Below are 5851 nucleotides of genomic sequence, written 5' to 3'. Positions count from 1 at the left end.
GGTCACAGCTTTACCTTTTTTTGAACTCAGCTAGGAAATCGTATTGATGACTCGAAAGTGTCACCAATCTACCATGCCTGCAAATAGTCACTAAAGTGCTGTGGTTACCGCGTTAGAGGCTACAAAAACATTTCGGAGAGAAGGTGGGTATTGTAAATAGGGAGTCCGGAACAAATGAGTGTCGACTGTATTTCAGATAAAAAACCAACAGAAGAAGGCAGACACCATTCCAAACATAAGTTTCACACTGACATAAAAGAACCAAATTGAAAGTGAATGGTAAGGGCCCACGCTCTTGCCCAGACCCTTGTTTAAGACAGTCCTGCAGCCATGGCAGGTTGAAGAAAGGACCCAGCAGGGTGTAAGCCCCTGACTCAGCATGGTGGCAGGATGTGCCCCTGACCTTGCCCTAGTTACTGGAAAAAAACACAAGATGTCCCCATATGTTGAAGAACCAATCAGAAATTAGGCTAGCAGGTTCCAGAGGGGCTTTACAGGTAAAGATAGGGTGTGGTAACCATAGCAACCTCCATCAGATAGATGTAGCAGCTATACTGTAGCTGTATCTAACCAATCGGTTCAGGATAGATACCCCCAGCCTCGAGGTACACCAATCCTGAGTCTGCTACTATACACCTCGCAGACCCCCTGACTCCCCTCACCTACCCCACCCCATGCTCTACCCCTAATAAATGCCCCTGCCCTGGTGCTGCTGGGATCTCTGCTTCTGCTACACTGCTGCTCCATTGGGTGGACAGAAGACCTGAATTCGAACACGCAATAAAAAGACTCTTTGCTTTTGCATCGGATCTGGTCTCTTGGTGGTCTCTGGGAATCCAGATTCTTGGTGCACCATTGTCATCCAACTGAATAGAAAATTGAACCAAATATTAACACAAACATTTTATGCATAAAGATATATGAAGCCAAAATAAAGAAATTGAAAATTTCATAAAATACGAAGCATGTGTGAATCTTATACAAAGACATCATCAAGGAAGCTGAAGATAAAGAGGGTGCTTTAAAGTGATGAAGGCCCTGATAAGATGTCCCAATGGGTGAAGGTGCTTGGTGCCAAGCCTGAGACCTGACATTGATCCTCAGGACATATGATGGAAGATAAGAACTGACTCCCAGTAGTCACCACCACGTGAGTGCCGTCATATGCACACACACAATTAATTAAATACAAAATAAATTAATTAAATACAGTTTAGGTAACAAAGGACCTCTTAGTGTCACCATTCAGGGGAGAAGAATGGGAGGCTTGAGAGAACCTAGATGAATAATTGTTGTAGGTTGTGCTCCTGATGGCATGATTTGGAAGATGCCAAGTGAGGTCCAACTCAGGCTGGAGCCTAAATCTGAAACAGAGAAGCATGTTAGTCTTGGTGAGGATGGAGGTACAGAGCTCTAAGAGTCAGGAAAATGGCAGGTGATGTGGGATTCCCCTCTGTATGTTGTGAATATGTTTTATCATCATTGGTTAATAAAGAAGCTTATTTGGCCTGTGGTAGGGCAGAATAGAGCTATAGAGGAAAACTAAATTGAATGCTGGGAAAAAGAAGGCAGAGTTGGGGAGATGCCATGTAGCCACCAAGGGAGACACAGATGCCCTGGAATCTTACCAGTAAACCACAAGCCTCATGGTAAAATACAAAATAATAGGGAATGGGTTAACTTAAGTGCAAGAGTTAGTTAATAAGAAGCCTGAGTTAATAGACCAAGCAGCATTTGAATTAATCCCCATTCTGTGTGATTTTTTTTTTTTTTAGGTCTTGGCAACCGTGAAATGAATTAGCAGCCTCCTACTACAAAAAAGGAGGAAAAATGTCCCCACTCTCTGTAACAAGAGTGCACATCTCTACAGATCATACAATGAAAATATACTGTACCAAGCTTTGTGTCCAATAAAGCTGACAATGAGATGAATAGAAAAATAAACATATAAAACATAGAAAAACCTTAATATCTCTCCATTGTGGAAATTAGATATCTCACATTAAAACTTTCTCAAAAAATATCTTCAGGTCCCGAGGCCTTCACAGGTGAAATCTTCTAAACATTTTTTAAAAAGAAAAAAAAATTTAAAAAAATTGATTCTTCAAAACATGGAAAAAGGAAGGAATACTTTCTATTTCATTTTATAATACCAGGATAATTTTCAAATAAACACTCTCAGAAGGATTTTACCTGAAAGGAAAAGAGCATGGGGCTAAGGAACATAGATGAAAACCCAGCAATGTGTGAGAGGAACAGCAGAGCACCGACAATTGTGGCTTAAAGGGAGTCTGTGAACCACCCTGGACAGCCTTGCAATGCATCACAGAAGCTTTGATGTGTCTCCCATTAACAGACATAGAAGGAATGCTTATATGGCTGTCTCAATAAATACAGTGAACTCATTCGTTGACATAAAAGGAGCATTTACAATTGTTGAAAATTTAAATGGAAATAAATCAAGTATAAAATAATGTAATAAAAACAATAGTACTAAAAAGGTTTTGACTGTCTAGCGAGAAACAAAGAAATAGAAAAAGACTAGCCTATCTAAACGGAAAGGGGGAAGCGGTCTGTGAAACTAATTGAGTTGGGAAATAATTATTTCAATAAGAATTAAGATGAAAAGAGAGTGCTAAAAAATCAATGAACAAGTGTATTTGAAAATTTAGATGAAAATTGTAAAACATTTAAGATAATGTATTTTTTTTGAAATTACACTAGTAGATAATTTAAAATGAAAACCCGAGATTATACCATTTTTATAGATTAAACAGAAGTATCATTTAATCTATGAACTATACCATGGAGTCGGGATATAGGTCAGTGGTGGAGTACCTGGCCACCATGTTTGAGCACGGGGTTTGATCCCCAGACCACAGCAAACAAACAAACTAACAAACAAAAACTACTCATAAGAAAGGCACCAGGTCCAAATACTTTCCTAGTCAAGGATTCTCAAATTTTCAATGAGTAAGAACTTATGAGCTGTGCAAATTGTTTTAGGGTCAGTTTTTAAAAAGAATATCTTAAATATTATAGCTATAAGTATTGCATATAAGTATAACATTGACAAAAAGCTTGACAAAGAGGAGAAAAATAAAGAAAATTACATGGATTTATTTCACTAATGAATACTGATTTTAAGTGGAATTCAACAGCAAGTGGGAAGCATTAACAATACACCAAGATCAGCTGTGACTTATTTCAAGATTCTGAGGGTGGTTCACAATTAGGAAATCTGCTAAAGTCATTTGCTGATCACAAAGCAAAACAAAAAAGTTTTGTCATTAATTTCATATCCAGTACATCAACCTTTGATAAAAATTACTGTCAGTTCTCCATAAAATGTGAGTAAAACGGAATTACTGCATTCTGTACTTATGCCAAACCCTCAAGAGAAAAAAAATAGTGGCCAAAGTGTGAACAGCTGTAGTGTTCACGGTTGTATAAGGTGGGACTTAGGGAAATGATTGGGGTTTTTGTTAGATGTTTAAGCATCTACCTTATGAAAACTAAGAATAAATAAATAATCTAACTAACTCTCAATAGGATACTGGATAAAGCTATACACACAAGATGGAGAACTAAATAACCATAAAATGGGATGACAACAAGATGGTTCCACAGGAAAAGGCACGTACTTGCCAACAAGGCTGAAGACCTAGGTACCATTCCCAGAAACCACCTTGTGGAAGAAGAGAGACAAGTTGTCCTCTGACCACCACAGGTATTTCATGACACACGCTTTCCCTAACCCCCATACACACAAGGAATGAATGTAAAACACGATTCCCCATGGTTTTCTTTATAGCCAAAACCTGGAAACAACCTGAAGTCCAATAATAGTAGAGAAGAGAAAAAATGCATATGTTCACATAATGGGATACTGCAGGGCAAAAACCACATACAACACAAATAAATCTAACAAATGCTGGGTCACAAAAAGAAGCTAAGCACAAAATGGCAAGCATTGTGTGATTCTACTTATATAGAGTTTAAGAGTCGTCCAAAGTGCACAGCGGCTTGGCGGTAGCTTAGTGGTCGCCTCTGAGGTTAGGGATTTGAATGGAAAATGGGAACCAGAATGTTTTCTGAAATCATGGGGTAACTGGAGGGAAAAGATAATAGTGATTTGCCTAAGTATGTAGCAATCGAGCAGAAACCAGGGGCAGAGTCCAACTTAACAGCCTGTTCTCCCCAGACAACAGGGGACAACCTGATTTGAAGCTTTTGTTGGTTTTCATGGTGTTTGCCTGTCCCTGTGGCAGCCCAAGACAACATACAACAGGACAGAAGAAAAGTGACAAATTGTGGTTCTGAGTAGAGTAGCTGAAACTTTACAGTGAGGGGCATAGTGACGGAAAAAGCCAGATTTCCCAGTGCCGCAGTGATTTTGTACTAAGTACCATGCTTCAACAATTGTGCATGTTGGAGTGTTATAAAGGCAAGTGGCTCACAGATGTAGGATCCTTTAGTTATGCTTTAAAAATTTCTGCAACTCTTGATCTTGCTTGACCTCTAGGCTTTATTGCTTGTAGAAGTGGAGAACTCCCTTATCTGGTAAGTTTTGAACCCAACACAGAGAACCTTCAAATTTGGATTGCCATATAACTGCTAATTTGTGTAATTTGAATCATAGCCATCATTTACATAAAATGACTATAGGCATAATTTATGGTGAAAAATATGTGTTTTAAGTTTTAAAATAATAAAGTGTAAATGCAAGGAAAGGTTACAAAACAGAACAAATAATTATGATATTGTATGACGCTATAGAAAACAAAATATAACAGATAATTACGGTGCCATGTGATGATACAGTATTTTGCCTATTTAAATGCTAAGAGTTGAGCGCATAGAACAGGTATTCAATCCCCATCTCTTCCCTTTTCTTCTCTCCCAGGAGTAAAGTGATTCTCAAATTAGTGTTGATGTTTCCCATATACAATTTACGTTTAAGCTGTCTATATGTAGTATAAAGCAAATAACATACAAAATACCATGTGTTTTGAAAGTCTATCTGAATTGTAGCCATTTTAGCTAATTTATTCTGCCACGTTGGATATAAAACCCAGCGACTCAGGCCTGGTAAGCAAGTACTTGAAAATGACCTATGCCCCGATTAGAGCATCTTACTTTAACTGACTTTTGGAAGCATTTGCTGTTTTAAAATTTATGCCATATTTTAAAATATTTATTCATTGTGATTCTTATATATCTAAATCTTTTTCATGGTATAGATTATTGCCTTATGGGACTAAATCAGTTTATTCTACAACTGAAGGACATCTCAGTTAGTAAGAACACTACAATTATAAATACTAAAAAGGTGCATATTTAAGATTGGACAGAGTAGGTATCAACCAGAAAATGGATAATGTGTCAGAAATTGTTAATCTTCAGCTTCTTAAGTCTAATAACTTCAGGGATTTTTATATTCCACTTAAGATGCATGATATAACAACTCTTTACGTTAATAGCAAAAGGAAAATATCTAAGAGAAAAGTATCAAAGACAGTCAACAGAGAATGCATATAATATGAAAATGAAGTGGTATCACTAGAAGCCAGACAAATGCACATTGAAAAACTGAAAAATGATGCCATTCACTCCAAGGAGATTGGCAGCATTTGAATACGTCAAAGGCAGAAGGCGTGGTTAGAAAGCAGGACCTCTAAAAACAACTGAGGGTAATTTGAGGCATTTTGTGTATGTTTGAGTGCTTTAAATGTCTCATAATACCCTTCAGAACAAAGAAAACAGGGAAGGAGAGAGGAAGGGAGGCAGGGAGGGAAGGAGGGAGGGAGGGAGGGAGGCAGAGAGGGAGGGAGGCAGGGAGAGAGGGAGG

Source organism: Microtus ochrogaster, chromosome 4, assembly GCF_000317375.1.
Source record: "Microtus ochrogaster isolate Prairie Vole_2 chromosome 4, MicOch1.0, whole genome shotgun sequence".
In the NCBI taxonomy this organism is placed as follows: domain Eukaryota; kingdom Metazoa; phylum Chordata; class Mammalia; order Rodentia; family Cricetidae; genus Microtus; species Microtus ochrogaster.
The sequence above is the reverse complement of the archived record's forward strand: the minus strand, read 5'-3'. Positions refer to the sequence as shown.